We start from the raw sequence: 25168 nt of genomic DNA on the forward strand, positions 1-25168 counted from the left end.
TGATGTATGATCATCCTGGCCTATCTTCAGCTGGAATTTTGTTAAGTGGGTTTAGCCACAATCCCCCTTACCTCTGATGTTTCCTCTTAGTAATTTTCCATCCACCAACACCCATCCTGCTCCTTGACTATAAAGTCCCACGTGCCCATGCTGTATTCAAAGTTGATCCCAATCTCTCTCCTTCGCTGCAAGACCCATTGTGGTGGTCTCTATAGCTATCACAATGGTCCTGAATAAAGTCTTCCTTATCATGCTTTAACAAATATCATTGAATAATTTCTTCTTTAATTATCATTGAATAATTTCTTCTTTAATTGTGACTGTATTTGGAGACAGGGTCTTTAAGAAGGTAACTGAGGTTAAATGAGGTTGGTTATAAGATGGAACCCTAATTCAATAGGACTGTGTCCCTGTAAGTAGAGAAAGATATTGCTCTCTCAGCAAGAACACATGTGGAAGGGCCGTAAGGACACTGCAGAAGGCAGCCAACCTAAAGACGAGGTCAGCAGTCATAGCAGAAGCATTTGTTGAGTGCATATCATTGATCAGGCACTATGCTAAGGATTTTACACATATTAGTCTCTCCTGTCTTAGTGAAAATTCTCCCCTCCCTGATATCAACATCTCCCCTCCTGTGCTTGAGGCCAGAATGTGTCACCTCTGTTTCCAGGTAGGTGGTTCTCGGTTGGCCCTGATGTGAACAACAGATAGCTGTGGGGGGTGGATTGGGAAACGTGCTGTGTGCTTTGCCCCCTCCTGACCCCACAGTGTCATACTAATGTTAATAGCAGCTTGGAAGAGAGGGGGATAGGAAATGAAATGCTAGAAAGAAAAGGAATATTAGTGTTTTGTGAGGATGCTGATGGGCGTATGGATGAGATCAATGATAATGGAAGTCTAACATAGGGGGTCTCACACAGCACCTACCCAGTAGACATTTATCTCCAATAAACATCGTTTACATGCATGCATGAACAAATTTTAAAATTTTTTAATTTTCCAGCATAAGCTGATACTCTCTCTACTTGCTACACAGTCAGAGTCACTAGCACAAAAATTTTAGTACTATAGCCCAGAAGTGGTATTTACTGAAGGAATTTTAATTTTTTAAAGCTATTTAAATAGCATATTTTAATATTAAAAATAGCCATATAACTGTTTCCATTATATATTCCTGACTTTATAAGCTGGAATTTGTAAATGCTGGTTACAGCTACCTATGTTTGGTATTTTTTTTTTTTTTTTTTTTTTTTTTTGAGACGGAGTCTCGCTCTGTCGCCCAGGCTGGAGTGCAGTGGACGGATCTCAGCTCACTGCAAGCTCCGCCTCCCGGGTTCACGCCATTCTCCTGCCTCAGCCTCCCGAGTAGCTGGGACTACAGGCGCCCGCCACCTCGCCCGGCTAGTTTTTTGTATTTTTTAGTGGAGACGGGGTTTCACCGTGTTAGCCAGGATGGTCTGGATCTCCTGACCTCGTGATCCGCCCGTCTCGGCCTCCCAAAGTGCTGGGATTACAGGCTTGAGCCACCGCGCCCGGCCTATGTTTGGTATTAAGAGCATCTGCTATGTACTAAGATTCAATCAGGCCAATTATTTTTTTTTTCCCAGAGGACCCCATGGAATAATTCAAAGATCCTAAGTAGAACAATTACAGGGTTGTTCTCTTGACTCTTGACTAACGTGGGGGCCGTGTTAGAGAAGACCACCAGCAGATGATCACCATGTCTCATTGATGGTTAAAGGAAACTTAATGTCCAACGGGAAGCCTTGAGGCGCTGCCACCTATATAAGCCTTTTCCGTGGGCTCAGGTCCTGGGATGGTTGTCAGGTGACCTCTGGTGGGGAGGTCCTAACACACCACTGGCCAAATTCATCCTGGGCAGACAGACCTTTCTCTATTTAACTCAAAGAAATAACCACACTCAGAAATGCTAGGCAAAAATTTACTATTTGTAGAAAACTGTTTACTCAAAGGGATTAACCCCTTCCAGGGAAGCTCTGAAGGTGTAATGTTGCAGCAGGCCATCTCCCATTGGAGCTTTTTTTATTTTTATTTTTTTGTTGAGAAGTTTCACTCTGTCGCCCAGGCTAGAGTGCAGTGGCGTAATCTCAGCTCACTGCAACCTCCACTTCCCCAGTTCAAGTGATTCTCCTGCCTCAGACTCCCAAGTAGCTGGAATTAGAGACATCCACCACCACACCTGGTTAATTTTTGTATTTTTAGTACAGACGAGGGTTTTGCCATTTGGCCAGGCTGGTCTCGAACTCCTGATCTCAGGTGATCCACCCACCTCGGCCTCCCAAAGTGCTGGGATTATAGGTTTAAGCCACTGTGCCCAGCTAGAGCATTTTTGGAATAACAAATAAACCAGGCTGGGTGCAGTGGCTCACACCTGTAATCCCAGTACTTTGGGAAGCTGAGGCAGTAGAATCACTTGAGGCCACATGTTTGAGATCAGCCTGGGCAACACAGTAAAACCCCATCTCAACAAATATTTAAAAATTAGCTGGGTGCAGTGGCATGTGTCTGTAGTCTCAGTTACTAGGGAGGCTGGGTGGGAAGATCACTTGAGCTCAGGGTGCAGTGAGTCATGATCTCAACTTTGCACTCTGGCCTAGGTGACAAAGCAGGACCCTGACTCAAAAAAAAAAAGAAAGAAAGAAAGAAAGAAAGAGAGAGAGAGAGAGAGAGAAAGAAAGAAAGAGAGAGAGAGAGAAAGAAAGAAAGAAAGAAAGAAAGAAAGAAAGAAAGAAAGAAAGAAAGAAAGAAAGAAAACACCATTTGAATAAACTATGATGCAGCCATATAAAATAATTGCAAGCAAATGTTTGAAAGAATAAGTTTGGTCCATATACAATGATATGGGAATGTCTCCAAAATATACAATTTAACCAACAAACAGAAACGACAAGGTGTAGAAGGGTAAATATTGATCCTGTGAGTATTTTTTCAAAGGATAAACATTTACAATGGTGAACTATTTGAATAGTGATGTAATCTTTGTTCTTGATATTTCCTGTTTCTCTGTGACCTTTCTGCCATTCCAGCTACAGTCAGAATATTCTACATGTACTGCCTCAGAGAAGCACTACGCAGAGAACAAAGATGTCAATTCCTGGCTTTGGAATTTTTAAATAGGCTATTGATTCTGCAGGCATGACAGCCTTGAGAGGTTCAAAAGCTAATGTTTTTGAGTTATAAGAAGCTGGCTTTTGAAATCACATCATTTATGCCACAAGCCATCATATTGAAAGAACGTGTGCTCAGTTGAACCCATATATGCTCACTCTTAGACTAATTGGAGATTCCATGGACCAAGAAAAGGAAGTAAGTTAACTGCAATTGGGTCCCTAAGAAAGGGCCCTCCCCAACCATGCGTCAGGGAAGGATATGGTAGAAACCCCAGACACACTGGGAAATCCGAGAGCAGAGAAGATACGGCCTCACTACAGGGAGGTGGCAAACATCCCAGAGTTCCTCATGTGCTGCAGGACATGGCAGCAGAAGAGCAGAGACAACTGAGTGGGGTGGCCCTGAGACATCGAGACATCGCACACTTCCCCTGTGCAACACCCACTCAGGAATGGGGAGAATCAAGTGTTTCCTGAGGCACCCAGAAGGGTCCCAGAAGTAGCTGAGCAGCCAGATCTCAGAGACCTCGAAGCCAGAATGAGAAAGTCTGCAACAGCTCCCTGCACGAACCACTGGCTGGATACTGAAAGGGGAAAGAGCCCCAAAATGCTGGGTGGCAGGCGACACCAAGGAGCTCCTGCCTCATCCACTTTGCACCTTGCACCCTATCACCCTTCATCCACCACCCCTCAGTCACACCCCTCAGTCACCACCCCTCAGTCACAGCTCCAGGAAGGGGAGGGGGTAAACCCTGAAATGTCTGTGCTTAAGTTCACACTTCCCAATGGCAGCTTGAAAATAGAAGTAATTTATGTTATAGGAAAAAATACTATTAATAATTCTACTTCCTGCCACCTGAATGTATGGCCTGAAGTTTGCCCCTGTTTAGAATCATCTATATGCAAATATAGGTATTAGAAATTTCTGAAACTCTAACAATGGTCACTCCTAGAGAATGGAACTGGAAAAGAGAGGATAGAGACTTGCATTTTTCATTGTCTTCTCTCTCGATGCTTAATTTTTTTTTAACTATATTCAATAATGTAAATAAATACCACTTTGACTTGGAGGAGGTATTGGGGAGGGGTACACATTACTGGAAATAGAGCATTGACTTTGTCAGACCTTCAAGGTGGTTGTAACACTAGTAAAGATGCGGCCCTGGAATCGTACACTGGTAATAATGGCGCTTTCTCTTCTAATCCCCTGAAGTCAAAACGAGACTGTCTGCCCAGTTTCTTCTGACCTCCATTTGTTCTGTTATTAACCAATCATTCCCGGGTTGCAATTGTTTTTATGGTGTTGTTGATCATGTCAAAGGACATCCACAAAGTCATGACTGCTTCCTGAACTTTATCCTCTGCTTCCTCCACGATGTTCTTGAATAAACTCCAGACACCACGGATGTTCTCATGTGGCTCTTGGTGGTCCAGCACTATCACTCACACCACGCACCTTTGGGAACTATTATAGGTTAAGACAATTCATCAGAACACAAAATAGTTGGCAAACAACATGCATTGCAAAATACACTCAACTCAGGACAGAATGATAAAGCAGTCATTGTTTGAAAATATTTGCAGTGTGGTACATTAATGACCATTGCCCTGAAATAGAAAAATCAATGTATATAGAGAAAAAAAGTATAATCTGAAGAGTTAGCTTTTACTGTCCCAGAGCATATTGTTGAAGAGTGAAGCTCTGCACTATGTTTGGGTCAAAATCTGCATGAGCCACCCATTATTTCAAACAGTCCTACAGGGAGAAAACTAGATTAGAACTGGCTGCTTTCTGACTACCAAGAGAATACACACAGTATATCCAGTATAAAGTCAATTAACATAAAGTTAGTGAATTCATTTATGAGAGTGGTGGCTTAATTAACATGAGACTGGGGAGTTCACACACAGCTTAAGTAAGCAAATTCAATTTTCTATACAAACAATGTGTGGTTTAAGTAAATGACCACAGGCCAGGCGCAGTGGCTCACGTCTGTAATCCCAGCACTTTGGGAGGCCGAGGCAGACAGATCACTTGAGGTCAGGAGTTCGAGACCAGCCTGGCCAACATAATGAAACCCTGTCTCTACTAGAAATACCAAAATTAGCCAGGCATGGTGGTGGGTGCCAGTAATCCCCGCTACTTTGGAGGCTGAGGCAGAGAATTACTTCAACCCGGGAGGTGGAGGTTGCAGTGAGCCAAGATCACGCCACTGCACTCCAACCTGGGCAACAGAATGAGACTCCAACTCAAAAAAATGAAAAGTAAATGACTATGGTTTCCTACAACAAACACAGTTTTTAGTATTTTTGGTTATTATGAGCTTTTCAGTTAAAGAATTGCTTTCCCAGGAAGTAAAATTAAAACTATATAATTTAAAAATGGAATTACTTAGAAAACATTTTGCTGCTGCTTCTTGTATGTCAGCAAACATGAAGAAAGAAACTGCAATCATGATGACAAGAAACAAAGCATGTTTAGTTTTAATTTTAATTTTAAATGGGACCTTGGCCCCACCAGGCTGGTCTATAAGGGGGATCTTAATTCACTGTCATCTTTGGTGACAGTGATGGTACCTGTCTCATGTTTACCTAGCTGAGACATGCAGTAGAGCAACCTGCACTGAAATTTTCAAAGGACTCACCTCAAGATAGAGCCTACCAAGAATGCAAGTCATTCTTGCATTGCTTTAAGTTAGAATTGGAACCCATCATTTCTAATTTTGTCCAAGGAATTGATTCGAAGTTGTAGTTTGGTGTTTCTTTCAGAGCTTGTAATGTTGCTCCTAGCTTCAAAAACATTCAGAGAATGGAAGTTTTCTATTAAAAAACACAAGTTACATGGTGTTTTCTGTAACTGATTATTTTACATACACACACATCTATTTTAGGAAAATGCTCCAGAGACAAATAGTGCTCTAACAAATTAGCACTGCATGGGGCAGCATTAAACCATCATCCATAGATTATTTGTACAATACAAAATGATACTCAGTAAATGGAAAATAAACAATTTTTTTTCTAAAACTGAAAGCCATTTCCCATACTTCTATACAGTCATTGAAAATGTGTTCACAATATTCATAGTTGACATCTCTTCAACTGCTGTTCATGTTCAGATGCCCATGTTAATGTTGATCCTTTCCTCTCCTGCATTTGGTTGAGGGAGAGGAAAACCACTTTTCTGATGTGGAAGAGCACATCCTGTCTGCTCCCTTCTCAGGACACTGGCAGGTAGGGGGTTGGGTTGAGGGGCAGAGGAAGCAGAGAGCAAAATGACCTCCATGGGCCTACACACTCAGAGATTGCAAGTGCCAGAGACACTCGAGGGAAATGGTCCCATGTATTTGGGAAAGCTAGACCTCAAACCAGATTAGTTTGGGCTGCTAAACCAAGGGATAGAGATGGAAGGTTCAGGGATGGCATCAGTGGGAGATTGCTGCACCTGTCACTCCCACGCCCTCCAATCTCTACAACCCTAGCTGCCAAACCACTGAGAAGCATAATCCGTGTGTCCCACTGACTGCCTTTGTATGAGTCCCACTGGCCACCAGCTCTGCTCCATAGAACAGCCAGTTTAAACTAATGCTGCACTAAATGGGCAATGTGATCCCTGAGAAAATCTCACTGCAAACATCTGGGAGGGAGGTTAAGCATCCGCCCCAACTGACGCTTCCCGTTCCAGGGCATGGCGTTATGAGGGGAAGTGACTGCTCAGCCTAAACTATACTGCCTGCTTCCTGGTGTGTAGTGGGGTACAGTGTCCCACTCCACAATGAGGAGCAGGAGCAGAATTGGTATGTGACCTTTGCACTGAGCTCATTAACAAGCTAGTACACCTTCTTCACCCTTTCCTTCCTCTTCTCCTGGCTTCAGGCAGCCTAAAATGGAAACCATAGGAGTTGCATGTCAAGCTGATGGAACCTTGATGGAGGAGCCCACATCCCTTAGTCACTATCTAGAAGAGAGCTGCCTACTGACCAGGAACACCTGTTTGAGATGACAGTGAGGGAGAAATTAGCTTCTACTGTGTTAGAGTCATTATATATTTGGCGGTTTGTAATAGCAGCTCACATATTCTAATATATAAGCCTATGTGCAAACCCTGCTCCTACATTTCAGACAGGGCTCTCTCAGTTTCATAGCACCTTCCATATGATGCTTTCAGACAATCTGTTTTCTCTGGCCATGTTTCTATTTGGTGTTCCAGCATAGCAAGTCCCAGTTCATCCTGAGGGTCTGATTACACCCAGACAGGGGCTCCTGTTCCCCTTTTGCAATGGAAGCAGGGACTGGTTCTTACTTTGAGCCAAATGAGACGAAAATTTGTCCTCACCCTCTTCCCCAGATTTCCCCAGATTTATGCAGAAAGACTTCTTTGGTCCTTGACCAATGACCAGCAGCCAATCATACATATGACTCCTGAAACATTGATACAATGTCTACTTTCTCATGAATTTTAATGAAAGGGTTTGAGGTTGGGTTTTGTTTTTGTTTTTGTTTTGTTTTTGAGACAGGGTCTCGCTCTGTCACCCAGGATGGAGTGCAGTGGTGTGATCATGACTCACTACAGCCTCAACCTCCTTGACTCAAGAGATCCTCCCACCTCAGCCTCCCAAGTAGCTGGGACTATAGGCAGGTGCCACCACACCAAACTAATTTTTGTATTTTTTGTACAGACAGGGTTTCAGCATGTCGCCCAGGCTGGTCTCAAACTCCTGGGCTCAAGAGATTCCCCCACCTCGGCCCATCTGAGATTTTTTTAAACATTATTAGTGGAGGGGGGGAGCGGAAGTAAGGTGAGAGGGTTGCTTTGATTTTTACTTTGCACACGGTGAGTTGAAGACCCATGTTCTTCGTAGACCACAGATGTTCACACCGTTAGGTTTGGAAATGAATTAGTCCAGGTATCCATGGCACAGTTTCTTTTCTGAAAGGTTTATCCAAAAACTAAATACATTTTTTTAAAAAATACTACAACAGAAGGACCACAGAAGAAAAAAGAGGACAAGGGGGAGAAAAGGAAAGAAGGAGAGAGAGATTTACTGAACTTAGAGTATTTGTCTCCAAGACACTCGGTGTGATGGTTAATATTGAGTGTCAACTTGATTGGATTGAAGGAGGCAAAGTATTGTTCCTGGGTGTGTCTGTGAGGGTATCGCCAAAGAAGATTAACATTTAAGACAGTGGGCTATGAGAGGCAGACCCACCCTCAATCTGGGTGAGCACCATCTAATCAGCTGCCAGCACTGCTAGAATAAAGCAGGCGGGAGAAGATGGAAAAGCAGACTTACTGAGTCTTCTGGCCCTCATCTTCCTCTTGTGCTGGATGCTTCCTGCCCTCAAACATCAGACTCCAAGTTCTCCAGCTTTGAACTCACAGACTTACATCAGTGGTTTGCCAGGGACTCTCAGGCCTTTGGTCACAGACTGAAGGCTGCACTGTTGGCGTCCCTACTTTTGAGGTTTTGGGACTCAGACAGATCCACCATTGGCTTCCTTGTTCTTCAACTTGCAGACGGCCTGTTGTGGTATTTTACCTTGTGATTGTGTGAGTCAATTCCCCTTAAACTCCTGTCATATAGACATATATCCTATTAGTTCTGTCCCTCTGGAGAACCCTGACTAATACACTTGGCCTGGGCGAGTGGGGTTTACCTGGATGTTGGGTCTGAGTGGACTCTGAACCTGGACTCGCCCTCTGCCCAGGTCCTTGGCTCATCTCTTAAGAAGCACCCAAACTTCTTTTCATCTCAGAGTCCTGATTCTAACTCTCTGTGCTAACAGCTGGGTGTGCAGATGGAAGGAGTGTCGCTGGTCCAGTCGGTGCCGATGCTGACCTCTCTCTTGCATAATCCCAACTGAAGCTTCCACTTGTTTTTCTGCTATCTCTCTTGGTGATGATGGCTGCCAGTTGTCTAGGGGTCTTTCTCAACCTGTTTTCCACCCAATGTCCTGTACCCCATCCTCCCACTCCCAAGAGCACACAAATGGCATCTTACTGCAACGGTACCTTGAATCATCACATATTGATCTGAACCAAGTTGACCAAGAAACATTGAACTTGTAGAGTGAAAAGAGGTCAAACCTGAGAAGAAACTCCTTCCTTCACCAGTAAACTATAGGGCAGATCCTTTTATTTGTAGGCTCAGCAGCCTTGTCTGCCCTTCTTCCCATATGGGGAATATGTGATCATGCTTGAATTGTGACTTGTGGCAGTGAGATGAGAATACAAGATATTCATACTAACCACTAACCATGACTCCTTGATGGAGGAACAGTCACTTTGTTTTTGTTTGTTTGCTTGTTTGTTTGTTTGGAGACAGGTCTCACTCTGTCTCTCAGGCTGGAATGCAGTGGCACCATCATAGCTCATGCAGACTTGAACTCCTGGGCTCAAGTGATCCTCCTGCCTCAGCCTTCTAAGTTGCTATGACTGCAGGCACATGCCACCATGCCCGGCTAATTGTTTAAATTTCATAGAGATGGGGTCTCACTATGTCACCCAGACTGGTCTCAAACACCTGGCCTCAAGCAATCCTCCCACCTCAGTATCCCAAAGTGCTAGGATTACAGGTGTGGGCCACAGTGCTTGGCCAGGAGCAGCCACTTTGTTATTTCCCAGACAGGAGATCCTTGAGACGTCAGGCCCTGAAGACAGTGTGGGTTCCCTCAGAGCTTGGGAGGAGAGGGGGACTGACAGCCACGTGTGTCCGCAAGTGCTCACAGCTCAATATAACCGAAGCTCCAGGACCCTGCGGCGGGATTGGATTGCGGCAGCCTGTGCTGCCCTGTGACTTGCTTCGCTGTCTGGACTCACTTCACCACCACAGCCCAGAGGTCCAGCAGCCAGACCTTCTGGCTGTCCACACAGGAAGTACAAACACAAAGATGTTGCCTTTGGGCCTTCATCAAGCGGAACGGGTGCATGAAGAATGCGTAGGTACAGGGTAAGCATGGAATTTCTTCATCTGTCAAGTGAGAACAGTACTGATACGGTTCATGAGAGGATTAAAGGAGATAATGCATATGAAGCATTTAGCAGAGTGCCAAACACCTGGGAAATGTTGACTTTTTTTCTTTTTTTTTTTTTAGACAAGAGAATATAAAATGGTCTACTGAGAAAGTTCAGACCACAAGCTCAAAGACCATGCGATAACATCACCACATCATCCTCTCCCAATTCATGCCTCTTTGAACTTGCCAGTAGACTCGTGTTTCTTTCCTGGCTGAATTTACCTTGACGTATTGGTGTTTCTGTCCAGGAACCAAACCATAGCTACCATGTTCTGAGGTGTCTCCCTTTGGCCACCCACCTATCCCCTAAACTACTGGAGACCACAGGCACTAATTAATAAACAGCATGATGTGATTTCATCATAAAGTAATTGATGGAGTTTGGGCACAGATGCTGAGTGTGAACTTTTTTTTTTTTTTGTTTTTGTTTTTGAGACAGAGTTTTGCTCTTGTTGCCCAGGCTGGAGTGCAACGGCACAGTCTCGGCTGACTGCAACCTCCGCCTCCCAGGTCCAAGCAATTCTCCTGCCTCAGCCTTCCAAGTAGCTGGGATTACAGGTGACTGCCACCACACCCAGCGAATTTTTGTATTTTTAGCAGAGACAGGGTTTCACCATGTTGGCCAGGTTGGTCTTGAACTCCCGACATAAGGTGATCCGCCCGCCTCAGCCTTCCAAAGTGCTGGGATTATAGGCACGAGCCACAGTGCCCAGCCCAAGTTGAGTGTAAAGTATGAGTCCAGTTGATTTGATGACTCACACTGGAAGGACTGGCCTGGTAGTGCACACAGAGCCTGATGGACCGCATATGATCTTGGGCACTCCTGGGCTAACCCCATACGAGCCTGCTTGCCTCCCCGCCAGGCTGTTGTGGGAGGGCCACTCTCTGCTGGTGCCCTTGCTATTACACTTGTACCCATCTCTGAATGTGGTTCCTTTCCTGACCAGAGGAAGCTGGCCCATCAGTCAGGGCCCAACAAAGACCAAGGGGCAGCACTCACTCCCCTCCTCTCTGCCGCCTGTACCCAGCCTCGGCAGTAAAAGTCATGACCCTTCCCCTCTGTGGGCAGGGATCCCTCCCCTCTCCCACTGGACCTTGGGTGGCACAAAGGAGTGATGTGCTTGGAATCTCGGCTCTCTATGTCAGAAGGAAGAACCCGCTCTTAGATTCATCTCTGGACTAGGAATTCAGCCTTGACCTAGAGACAACACGAACAAGAAAATGTTTGCTGCCCTAAGGTGACGGATACCCCATTTACCCTAATGTGATTATTACATATTGCACACTTGGATCAAAATATCTCATATACCCCATAAATATATATACCTACTACGTACCCATTAAAATTAAAAATTAAAAATATAAATTCCCAATAATGTAAAAATGACAATCAAAAAAAGAAAAGAAAGAGTCTGGACACAGTGGCTCTTGCCTGTAACCCCAGCACTTTGGGAAGCCAAGGTGGGTGAATCACCTAAGGTCAGAAGTTCGAGACGAGCCTGGCCAACATGGTGAAACCCCGTCTCTACTAAAAATACAAAAATTAGCTGAGTATGGTGGTGTGCACCTGTAGTCCCAGATATTCAGGAGGCTAGGGCAGGAGAATCATTTGAACCCAGGAGTCAGAGGTTGCCGTGAGCCGAGATCACGCCACGGCACTCCAGCCTGGGTAGCAGAGTGAGACTCCGTCTCAAAAAAAAAAGGAAGGGAAGGGAAGGGAAGGCTAGTTCCTCTCAGAGAAAAGATACTCATAGACAAAGATCTGAGCCTGGGTCAGCTTTAAAATCATCCTGGCACCTAGGAAAGCAAAATGTGCCTTCTGTCCCTAAGGACGGAAGGTGAACCAGAGATAACAGCAAGGCTAAGGCTGGGACGGGAATAGATCTTTCTTGAATACACCACATGCTTGCAATTCTGTAAATAAACAATTTTAAATTCTGACAATATTTTTTAGAGACAGGATCTCACTAGGTTGCCCAGTCTGGCCTCAAACTCCTAGGCTCAAGCAGTCCTCCCACCTAAGCCTGTTGAGTAGCTATGACTACAGGGGCACATGACCACACCTGACAAATTATGACAATTTAAAATGTTAAATGATTTTTTTATAGCCAGGCACCTTGGCTCATACCTGTAATCCCAGTACTTTGGGAGGCCAAGGCGGATGGATCAGTTGAGGCCAGCAGTTCGAGACCAGCCTGGCCAACATGGTGAAACCCCATCTCTACTAAAAATACAAAAATTAGCCAGGTGTGGTGGCACACACCTGTAATCCCAGCTACTCAGGAGGCTGAGGCAGGAGAATCGCTTGAACCTGGGAGGCAGAGGTCGCATTGAGCTGAGATCACGCCACTGCACTCTGGCAGTAAATTTCTTTTTTTCCAAATATGGTCACATTCACAAGTTCCAGGGATTAGGGCGTGCGCATTTCTTTTGGAGTGTCACCCTTATTCGCTATACTGCCATATTAACATGATTAGTTTGTTGTGTTACAGCAGGTTAAAGCAGAGGCTTGACTAATATACCTGGGCCTTGCCCCGAGTGGCCAGCACAGGATGTTACCCATAATGGGCACTCAATTTGTGCTTAGAAAGTTGACCTAAACGTCTAAGATTGGATGATCAGGAAGACAAAACCACTTCCCACAACGCTGCTAGCAAGATTGCCTCCCATTTCTTTTCTTCAAAAGTCATTACAAAGCCTGGGTAACAAAGTGAGACACTGTCTCTTTTTCTTTTTCTTTCTTTTTTTTTTTTTTTTTTTTTTTGAGATAGAGTCTCGCTCTGTCGCCCAGGCTGGAGTGCAGTGGCATGATCTCAGCTCACTGCAACCTTCACCTGTCAGGTTCAAGTGATTCTCCTGCCTCAGCCTCCCAAGTAGCTGGGACTACAGGCACGTGCCACTACACCCAGCTAATTTTTTGTATTTTTGGTAGAGATTGGGTTTCATCGTGTTGGTCATGATGGTCTCGATCTCCTGACCTTGTGATCCACCTGCCTCAGCCTCCCAAAGTGCTGGGATTACAGGCATGAGCCACTGCGCCCGGCCAAGACCCCTGTCTCTAAAAAAGAATAAGAAGGACCAAGTCCAGAAGACGTTGAAACCACTCTGGAATTAGCTAAGAAGACAGTGACCAGGCAACCTGAGTGAAAGGGAGCTGACTCTCCCCACCTGGCAGTGGGGTGGGTCAGGGAAGGTCAGTCAATCACAGGCAGAGACTGGGGGAGAAGTGAGAGCCCCACTGGGGCAGAAAGCTTGCTCTGCAGCAGCACAGGCAGCTGGCAGACAACACAGTTGAGAAGGGACAATGTCCTGTGCCCAACACCAGGAAGGAGTTCCATAAGCAGGCTTCTCCCCTCCTACTCACACTGACATCCTCCATTACCAGCAGCTTTGCATATCTGCATTCCTCCTTCTCTGATGCTGTCTACTGCAGAGCTAAGGCCGAGTCTTCTCTTTCCTATGTATTCCCACTATGCTTCCAGCAAAGAGCGTTTCATGGAGCAGGTGTTGGATAAACACTTGTTGAATTAAACACACTGTCCTGAAAATGCGATCGAATTCAGGATTGCCTGTTGACTTGGGAGTCAAAGGAAAGTGTAGAAAGGTGGTCTGAGGGCAATTTCCGGCCAAGCCAACTCTAAAGACCTGGCTCATCGCCCCTTCCTTCTATTAACGTTGGTGCAAAAGTAATTGTGGTTTTTGCCATTGCCTCAGTGGAAAAAACCACAATTACTTTTGCACCAACTTAATACCTTGACTCAATGCCCCTGTTATGTAGAATTGTATATGCACCTCTTTGTACCCCAATAATCCCCATGCATACTTCTATCATAATTCTCATCACACCATTCTTAAAATGTGCTTGCATGAACTCCGTTGCCTTCTCATTTGATGATAAGATCTTTGAGGACCGCCAGCATCTAATTCATCTCTGCATCTCTAACATTTAGATTAATGGTAACAGCTTGAACTCTGCAGTCAAATAGGATCATATTCAAGCTCTTCCTCTTATGTGTGACCTTGGAAAGCTTTCATTACTTAACCTCTCTAAGCTGAATGAGCTGATGGAGGATTGTTGAGAATTATTATTCTCCATAATAATACTATTATTATTACAATCACTTTTTAATAAATTATTTATTATTAATGCAGGGACAGCATTTAATTCCATACCTGGCACAATCAATTGTAGTTAAATAAATGGTTAAAAGTTCACGGAGGCTGATTTTTCACCCTCTTCCTGCCTGTGTTACTGTCTTTTCCAAGAAACTGATCCAAGAAATGGTAAGTGTGATGTGTATGGCTGCTGATTCCAAAATTCTCTTTTCGTGCTTTCAGATTCCCAGCACAGACATTCCAAGTTCTAGTGCTCCACGTAAACCAGTCCTTGATTTCAGAATTTCTCTAGCTTCACTTTCCCAGTGCAACACCACCTGACGACCGTGGCTTGCCAGAATTCTCCATGACGGGGACTGCATCATTGTCACAGCCGTTGTCATTATGATGTCACCATTATCTCGCCTCATACATTTCTGTCATTATGTCAATGTCTCATTTCCTTCTCTGGTGAAAAGAAGGAAAAGACTCACAGCCCACCCTGGAATCTATCAAAAGTGCAGGAACCAAACTAGAAAATTTCAAAGTGAAATTTAAATTGTCCCGAGAAATAACACCCGCAGCATGAACTTTTTTTTTTTTTTGAGAGGGAGTCTCACTCTGTCGCCCAGGCTGGAGTGCAGTGGCCGGATCTCAGCTCACTGCAACCTCCGCCTCCCGGGTTCACGCCATTCTCCTGCCTCAGCCTCCCGAGTAGCTGGGACTACAGGCGCCCGCCACCTCACCCGGCTAGTTTTTTGTATTTTTTAGTAGAGACGGGGTTTCGCCGTGTTAGCCAGGATGGTCTCGATCTCCTGACCTCGTGATCCGCCCACCTCGGCCTCCCAAAGTGCTGGGATTACAGGCTTGAGCCACCGCGCCCGGCCTAGCATGAACTTTCAAAGTTGCTCAAGCCCATATAGAGGAAAGAATAATACACACCATAAATGAACGGTACATGGAAACGTGTAAGATTGTGTTCTACCAATGTATACAGTTCAGAGTTAAACACACGGGGGAGTAAGTTCAATTTTCCAGAAAAAAAAAGAGAGAGAGAGAATTTCCTATTGAGAAATAAAGTCAAGCTAATAATTAAGGAAAGTAGTGAATTAACGAGAAGATCCAAAAATACATATTTTTTTGAGACTGGGTCTGCTTTGTCACCCAGGCTGGAGTGCAGTGGTACAATCTCAGCTCACCGCAGCCTCGATCTCCTGGGTTCCAGAGATCCTCCCACCTCAGCCTTCCAAACTACTGGAATTACAGGTGTGAGCCACTGCACCCAGACCAAAAATCAATTTTTAAAAAAATCAGAATAACTTATAAAAAAGAGAAAAGTCAACGAGGCTGGGCATAGTGGCGCACATCTGTAATCCTATCACTTTGGGAAGCCGAAGTGGGAGAATCACTTGAGCCCAGGAGTTTGAGATAAGCCTAGGTAACATAGTAAGATCCCATCTCTATTTTTCAAAACAATTAAAACTTAGCTGGGTGTGATGGCACATGCCTGTGGTCCCAGCTACTAGGGAGGCTGAGGTAGGAGGATTGCTCAGGCCCAGGAGGTGAAAGCTGCAGTGAGCTGTGATCACACCACTGCACTCCAGCCTGGGAGACAGAGTGAGATCTTGTCTAAAAAAAAAAAAGAGAAAGAAAAGTCAAACCACAAAGTTGAAAAATAAGGATGTTTAAATCAGTATTTAATAGTTCAGCCCTGAAAATAAGATAACTAATATCCCGTAAGTCTCTGGATTATGTATATGCTAAAGTATCAATTCATCACAGTAGACAGGGCAGCCAGATAATTCTAACCAAAAATAATCTGCTTTGCATCTCAAATGACCCAGCAGAGCTAGCCCTGTGCCAGTGCATCCTTCACCAAGCTGTCCCGGTGACAACATGACAACATGTCACTGATATTTACTTGCAGACTACAAGTATCCAGAGAGCCAAACCCACTGAATCTCAGATCTGGCACCATCCACTCAGATCTCGTAACCCCCTTTACTCCCCTCCTCTTCACCCTGGTCTGCTCCGTGAGTGCTCCAGAGGCCACCACTGTGGGTGAATGAGACTGATGATGATGGCTAATGAGGGTGTTGTCACTGTGAATGCTGACAGTCAAGTTTGGGTGGGTCTAGTTTAGACTGCTAGGATTGTAGGCTCTGGTTTCTGCCTTAAAAGGTAATGACAAATGTCAGCATGCTGCAGATGGCAAAAGCAAGGTGTCACCTTCTGACTCATTTAACATTTTTATTAGTGATCCAGGAGCTTGTAAATGGCATGTTACTATTATCTGCAAATGACACCGTATGGGACAATGAGCACATAAGAAGGTGATGCGGCAGACAGTCCCAGGGGCTCGAACAAAGGAAGAGAACCGAATGTCAAGTTGGCAAAAAGAGATGAGCTAATAGGCTTAGGCAGGATGAGACAAACCACAGATAATGGATGGGCTGACTGGCCAGCGCAGATGATGGAAACTCCTAGAGTGAGTCACAGCCCATCACCCTCCTCTCCACTCAAAACTGAAGCTGTCACTGTCAGGCCACTCTGTTGATGTGAGGCTTAAACCACCATCTGGGGGCCATGTGCGCACTTTCATAGTAAAAAACAATTATTAATAGAATGATGAGTCTACGGTGGGGTGGGTGCAAAGACAGAGAACTCTAGAGAATTAGGGGAAGAAAAAGACTAGGCTTTCTGCAAAGGTCAGGGGTGTAATGTAAATATCCCCTCTGTTTCCTTCTGTTACTTACATGCTCCTACACTGCCTTCTCAGTCACAAGGTGAATGGAACCTCAAACGCTCACTCTCAAGTTGGTACTGGCAACGTATGGCTTGGGTCCACAGACCCTAAACCCATGTTTAGCTTCAGTCCAGGTTCTGTCTACCTGGCTCTTGATTTCTCAGTGAAAGGCCCTAGGCTTGGAGGAAACCCTTCTAGAGGAAGAAAAACACCTCCAAGATTACCCAGTATCTCTTCGCCCTTAATAATCCATGGCTTAAGAGGACATAGAACTTTCTTCTCTCGAGGCCTTCAGGGAAAAGGCCAACAACCATTACAAAAATAGACAAAAGGGATAAGGCAGGAGTGGGAGAGTTAGTAGGAGCCGGAGACAAACAGCCCCACTTTAATCTATTTAATCTGAGGTTCTATAGAAGATTTCATTTATAATTTGCTCCTAACAGTTTTTGAAACTCCCTGTTGTCATTGGTTTCCTGCCTTTATTCTTCGTTGTCAGCAAGTGTAGCCTTAAGCAATTCACTGTTCATTAACACCTTCAGAGAGAATTAAAGGAATAAAACTCAAAAGGGGTAGGGGGTAAAATGTTATGAATCCCAACCTCACCTGAGCGAGAGAAATGGTTTAATTGATGTCTTAGGCATCCTCTAAAATAAGAACCTTATTCTAATTACAGAGTCCTCCTTAGAATCAAGGTAAGAAATCATATTCTCTATTTTTTTGCATTTTTCTTTTCCTTCTCTTTTTTTCTTAAATGCTTGTGTGATTATATGACCCTTGATACTCAAATCCTGGGATACTGTCTAATCTAATGACAGCTCATTCCCTCCCCCATTTATAGAATGAAATATGAATCCGCTGATTCCTTTTTTTTTTTTTTTTTTTTTTTTTTTTTGAGACAGAGTCTTACTCTGTCACCCAGGTTGGAGTAAAGTGGAACAATTTCAGCTCACTGCAACCTCTACCTCTCAGGTTCAAGCAATTCTCCCACCTCAGCCTTGCAAGTAGTTGGGACTAAGGCGCGCCCACCTACGTTTTTGTATTTTTTTTGGTGGAGACAGAGTTTTACCATGTTGGCAAGGCCGATCTTGAATTCCTGACCTCAAGTGACCTGCCCACCTCAGCCTCCCGAAGTGCTGGGATTACAGGCATGAGCCACCATGTCTGGCACTATTCTTATCTTATTGAGACCTTGTTCAAAATAGTTTTCTATTGGAAACATGTGGTGTCCAGATTCTGGTGACAATGGGAGGAGAAAGGGATGAAGGAGCATTTTTATTTTTATTTCATTTTTATTTTCATTTTTATTTTTGAGATGGAGTCTCACTCTGTCACCCAGGCTGGCGTGCAGTGTAATTACCATTTGTGTAATTCACATCCACATAATCAGAATTACGATTATGGTCATGTAGTGGCATTATCATGGCTCACAGCAACCTCCATCTCTGGGGCTTAGGGATTCTCACTCCTCAGCCTCCTGGGACTACCGGCATGAGCCACCATGCCCAGGTAAATGGGAGCACTCTTCTGAGTCACCACAGGACACCTGGAGAGGTGGTTACCTCTGCAAAGATACTCGGCTCAGGCTCATGGTATCTTAGTCACCTCTACTCTGCAAATGAGGTAGCGATAGCAGTAATCCTCTAAGAGAAAATGAGAGTTTAGCAGGCAGCAGAGACTTTGGTTTTGAATTAGGAAAAAGTCCAGAAGTCTTCAATCAGCCATCACATTGGTCCTACCTCAGTCAGGAATGCTTGTGATAGAGACCAGTTCATTAAAAAAAAAAAAAAAAAAATCACAGCTGAACAAAGTCAGGCTTCTCTGAAGGGAAAATCGGTCTTTGGTGGGTGGTAAATACATGGTAAATAAGGATGTTTTGTGCAAAAGTAATGAGAATGAATACGTGGAGATTAGGACAGATTTCAGGAGATAGGACATTTGTAGGTTTCATTTTAGAACACTCCCCTTGGAGATACTGATCCTCCTTGACACAGTCATAGTGGTTTCTGTTTTCCAGACCAAACCCTGACTCATTCAGATGTTGAAAAATCATCTCAAACTTAATGTGTCTAAGATCAAATTCATGCTCACTCCCAAACTTTCCTACAAATGGCAACTCCATCATTCCAGTTGCTCAGATAAAAAGTCTTGAAGTTTCCCTCTCTCTTTTTCTCTCTCTCTCTCTCTCTGCCTTCCTGCCTCCCACAGACACGTGTACATATATCTCCTACATGAAACCCACCAGCGCATCCCACTGGCGGACCTTCCAAATTCAAATTCATTCCCAATCTGAACCATTTTACCATCTTTCCACCTCCACTCTGTCTCCTGGCCCCCTAACGGGTCTCCCTTAAAGGCCTAAGTCAGATGATACTTATTTATTCAAAAACTCTCCAATGGCATCTCAGTTTACTCAGTGTGAAATCCAAAGCCCTACAAGCAACCCAGTCCTCCGCCACCTCTTCCATCTCCTCCCTCCAGGTTTCATCTTCCCCTTGTCCCTACCTCCTTGCTGCTCATAGACCGCACAGGTGTGCTCTGTCTTCAAGGTTCCCACCCTCTGCCCATCACACTCTGTCCCCAGCACCCCTTCACATCCTCCAGATCGCTGCACCCATGTCAGCTAATTAAAGAGGACTTCCTTCAACACCCTACATAAAATAGCACTGCCCACCCACACTCCCAACTCCTTTACCAGACTTTGTTTTCTCAGGAGCAGTTACACCACCTGGTGTATCTGATGATGTGTTGGCTTTCTCTCCCAACTACAGAATGTCAGCTCCATCGGGGCGGGAACTTTGTTTCACTGCTGTATTCTCAGGACCCGAAACAGTGATTGACACTGTGATTGACATCACAGAAACTCCACAAGTCCTCGCCACATGAATAATATCCCCCGTTTCTCTATTCATAGAGTTTCCTGTCTATTTCCTTAGGGTTCTTCCCTTCTCACGCCCCATCAAAAAAGTTCTTTTGAAAAATGTCTACCCTATCCAGGCTAGTGCGAAGGAACAGGTGGTGTGGTTACACCAGACTTGACAGCAGGGAAATTATGTCCTGATGGCCAGCCATAGTGATAGCAGGGGTGATGTCAGGCTGAGGTATTAGAAGGAATAAATGGACCTGAGGCAGGTTCAGAGAGGAAACCATAGAATGACAGGACTCGGGTCAGCCCAAAGCACTAATCTCTCCTCCTCATTGTTTTCCTCAGACAGAAAGTAATACCCAGAAAGAGTAAGTGACTTTCCCAAGGTCATAGAAATACATATTGGGAAAACTGGGCATGCAGATTAAATCTCCACACTATGTCCCAGCATTATTTCCCTCTAAACTGCATTTGCAAGGGGGAAGAAATTGTTGTTTAAAAAAAAAAAAAAATGTTTAAGCTCATTTTCTTTCTGGGTATTAATTGATGAATCCATTGCAATCCTAACCTTTTTATGTTCCCCATGTTTTTTGATGACTTGCATAAAGATAAAAAAAAGGCAAGCTTATCTAATTTGCATGTGACACAAATCCAAGGGGAAATAGCTAATATAATAAATGACAGAAGCACGATCAAAAAGAGGTTGATGAGCTAGTGCAATGAGCTAAAACTGACAAGACAAAATTTAGCAGGAGTTCAAAAATTTAACTACAAAAACATAGAAAGGAAGGAAATAGGATGTAGCAGCTATGCTTGTGAAAACTACATCAGTGCTCTTCAGGCCACAGCAGAGGTTTAACTGGAGGAGCCCAGTGCAATATACAAGCCTGGGCCCCATGCACTGGGGATTCTGACTCAGTAGACAGACAACCATATGTTTTTTAAAGTGCTTCACAAATACACTTCAGTTTAAAAACCCCAGTCAACAGCAAGATCAGGGTCAATCATGAATGAATGTAACATACCACCCACAAACACCCATGTGGTCTTGGGCTGCATGAATAGAAAGACAGACTCTAAAATACAGATGATCAGCCAGGCACAGTGGTGCAGGCCTGTCGTCCCAGCTACTCAGGAGGCTGAAGTGGAAGGATCGCTTGAGCAAGGAGCTTGAGACCAGCCTGGACAACACAGTGAGACCCCTCTCAAATTATTATTTTTAAAAGGTGACCATATTTCCTGTTCTATATCAATCAACCTCCTTATTCATTTAATTACTGATTCACTCATCCATTCATAACTTCGATGAAGTGCCTATTAAGAGTTAGGCATTAGGTTTGCTACAATGAGAAGTCAGACACAACCCTGTACTCACAGAGCTCACAATCTTTTGGGAGAATGTTACTCACGTAACTGGTATCTCTGGCTTCACCAGCCTGTAAGCGAACATGAGGACCACCTTGCAGTATCACTCCAGGTCTCAATGTTCCTTATCTCCATAGGTTTGCATCGCAAGAAGTCCAGCCTGTTCCTAGAATTTCTCTCCCTAGATATCTTCAAGAGTCTGCAGGTGAGCTTAAAAGTATCCAGAATTCACTCTGGATTTCTTCTTTTTTTTTTTTTTTTTAATTTAGAGACAGGGCCTTGCTCTGTCACTCAGGCTGGAGTGCAGCGGCACCATCATAGCTCACTGCAGCCTCAAACTCCTGGACTCAAGTGATCCTCCCACCTCAGCCTCCTGAGTAGTAGTTGAGACTACAGATGCGTGCCACCACACCCAGCTACTTTTTTTTTTTTTTTTAAGAGACAGAGTCTTGCTCTGTTGCCCAGGCTGGAGTGCACCAGCACAGTCTTGGCTCACTGCAACCTCCGCCTCCTGGGTTCGGCAACTCTCCCGCCTCAGACTCATGAGTAGCTGGAATTACAGGCACGTGCCACAACACTCTGCTAATTTTTATATTTGTATTTTTAGTAGAGACAGGATTTCACCATGTTGGCCAGGCTGGTCTTGAACTCCTGACCTCAAGTGATCCGTCCACCTCAGCCTTCCAAAGTACTGGGGTTACAGGTGTGAACCACTGCACCTGGCCTAATTTTTTAATTTTTTGTAGAGACTGAGTCTCATCATGTCGCCCAAGCTGGTCTTGAACTCTTGGGCTCAAGTGATCCTCCTGTTTCAGCCACTCAAAGTGCTGGGATTACAGGCATGAGCCACCACACCTGGCCTCTTCTCACTTCTCGAAGAGAGGATGGGAACTTTTATACTCAATCCAAGAGCCAAGATTCTATAACCAATGACTTCAGTGCTAATTGCAAAGGAAATTTCCACCACAGCCAGTCTCTCATTTTTATGGTGCTGTGCCTGTTTAATGAAATATAACAGAAAATACTCCCTCCCTACGCATGCGATATCCTACAGCAAAGATGCCAATCTCTTCAAATGTTAACCTTCATGTAATTCACATCCACATAATCAGAATCACCAGCCTCACACCATCATCTCCACCTACCCCAGCCTGGCTAGGTCCTGATGAATTCTATAACCAGTATTATCTACCCCTCCAAGCCTGTGGACCCAATGCTGAGGGTGGCTTGAGGTCATCTCTTCTTGTCCATACAGTGAGTTCCTCTCAGAGACCTTATTCTCGTCTGAGCCACATCAGACTATTAGACGTGTTTTTATATCCTTGTGCCTCTATGTGGGGTCAGAGTCCCATACTGTCTGTCAGGGGAGCTACTTCAGTGCCAAATGGAAGTGTCTGTGAATAAACAGTCTCCCTTTCCAGCATCAACTCTTCATCTCCAATGCCCTTCCCAGACAAAAGTATGTTGAACTCAGAATGCTGAAATTAGTTCTAGGAACCAGATTTTAAAGGGTCATGAACAAGCTGGAGTTTACTCAAAAGACATTGGACAAGAAAGAATGATAGAAGGAATTAAACATGTTAAGCCTGGTCCCCTCTGAATCTGTGATTCTCTGAATGGCACAAGAAAGCAAGCATTTGGTAGAGAATGTTTGGATTTTGAACAGAAGTTCTCTGAAAAGGAATTTGAAGGAAAAAGATTTTATTCCATTGAATAGTGTGCAAAGGAGAGACATAGCCTTCCATTTAAAGTGAAGGTGCGACCCAGAGAACAAAGGGAGAGTTGAGGGTTTTGTTTTTTTTGTTTTGGGGTTTTTTGTTTTTGTTTTTGTTTTTTGAGACATAGTCTCACTCTGTCACCCAGGTTCACCGCGACCTCTGCCTCCCGGACTCCAGCAATTCTCCTGCCTCAGCCTCCCGAGTAGCTGGGATTATAGGCACCCACCACCGCACCCAGCTAATTTTTGTATTATTGGTAGAGACTGGGTTTCACCATGTTGGCCAGGTTGGTCTCGAACTCCTGACCTCAGGTAATCCACCCACCTCGGCCTCCCAAAGTCCTGGGATTACAGGCAGGAGCCACAACACCCTGCAGAGAGTTCAGGTTTTACAGCCAAATTTCTCACCCAGGTTCCCAATCAGGTCTACTTATGCAAATGAAGGATTCAAACTTGCTTAGTTCTGATTGGTCAACACATGAGTTCTGATTGGTAGATACAGCTGAATCCTGATAGGTTGATAAAGCTAAGCCCCGAATGGCCAAGGCAGGTGAGCTCTGATTGACTGATTCAAGTGAACTCTGAAAGTCCTAAAGTTAAGTAGGGATGTGGGTTTTTGAGGAACTCAGCGTACACATATGACCTGTAGTCAGCAAATGGCTGCCTGACTCTTTTTAAAATAGGCATAGGCAAAGTGGCTCATGCTTGAACTCCCAGCACTTTGGAAGACCGAGGTGGGAAGACTCCCTCAGCAGGAGTTCAAGACCAGCTTAGGCAGTGTAGCAAAACCCCTTTAAATAAATAAATAAATAAATACATAAACAAATAAATCCAGTTAGCCACTCAGGATCCATCTTGAAGAAACGGCTGTTTCAGGTTCACATTTGTTCTCAGGGTAACAGTGTGTACTCTGCTTAGGCCGACAGGCTTGGATTGGAGATAGCAGGAAACAAAACTGAAAGAGATAGTTAGGCCTAGGAAAACATAAGAAACCTGTTTGGGGTTTAGCAGGCCATGAGGACCATGGAGATGTCTGCACAGAGTAGAAGCCCACTCAGAGCCGGGCTGTGGTCCTCTGTAGTGGGTGGAGTGATGATTGGTGCAAGCAAAAGACTAAAGGCAAAGAAAACTGTTAGGATACTCAGCATGATCCAGAGATCAGACAGGAAGTTTCTGAGCTAGAAGAGACACAGTGAGAACAAACAACGGGGGGTTGGATGAAAGAGAAAGTACAGAAGTAGAATTCAGAGGACTTGGCAAATGAGTGGATGGGGAAGAAAACAGGGAAGAGGGAGGTGTCAGACTCGGCCTGCTACTTCAGGTCCAGGTCTATGGATACAAGGTAATGACATCATTAGAAATTTTATTTATTTTATTTTATTTATTTTTTTTGAGAGGGAGTCTCGCTCTGTCACCCAGGCTGGAGGGCAGTGGCGCAATCTCAGCTCACTGCAACCTCCACCTCCCGGGTTCAAGTGATTCTCCTGCCTCAGCCTCCCGAGTAGCTGGGATTACAGGTGCGCACCACCATGGCTGGCTAATTCCTTTGTATTTTTGGTAGGGACAGGGTTTCACTATGTTGGCCAGGCTGGTCTCAAACTCCTGACCTCAGGTGATCTGCCCACCTCTGCCTCCCAAAGTGCTGGCATTACAGGCATGAGCCACCACGCCAGGCCAGAAAGTTTAAAATGAGAAGGATATTTGGGTTGAGAAGGAGAACAGGAGAGACTGAGATAGGTAAATAAAGAGTATTTGTTCTATTTTGAACATTGTGAATATTAGCTCCATGTGCCACCCGGCTGGGAATGTTTAGAAGACAGTAAAGAAGGTAGAAATGATCTTCAATGGGATAGGGTGAAGTTGAGGGAGGAAAAAAAAAAAACACACACACACACTACATTAAATAAGCAGGTGACCATTTGTGACCCTGGAGAGAACCATTTCTGCAGAGACGTGGCAATGGGAAGTGAAATGCCCTTAAGGGTTAGTTAAGGACGTAGTCAATGGGAGGAAGTGGACAAGATAAGACAGCTTCATAATAATACAGTCTTTTTCTGATTACAAAAACTCATAGCAATTTATTGCAAAATGTTTTTAAGGAAGTATAAAGAAACCTTACATTTCCCATCCTCCCACCCCCAGAGATAAACACTATGAACATGTTGGGATAGTTCCCTCCAGACATTTTTTCTCTGCATATATTAGGGAGGTTTAGGTTTTTTAATTGGAATCAC

At 44.5% G+C, this 25168-nt stretch overlaps 1 pseudogene; it reads left to right on the forward strand.

The window, feature by feature from the left end:
* The first annotated feature begins 9034 nt into the window (after window positions 1–9034).
* Window positions 9035–25168, forward strand: part of LOC117092056 — a 49712-nt pseudogene continuing 33578 nt past the window's right edge.

The sequence above is a fragment of the Trachypithecus francoisi genome, unplaced genomic scaffold (assembly GCF_009764315.1).
Source record: "Trachypithecus francoisi isolate TF-2019V2 unplaced genomic scaffold, Tfra_2.0 Contig01440, whole genome shotgun sequence".
In the NCBI taxonomy this organism is placed as follows: domain Eukaryota; kingdom Metazoa; phylum Chordata; class Mammalia; order Primates; family Cercopithecidae; genus Trachypithecus; species Trachypithecus francoisi.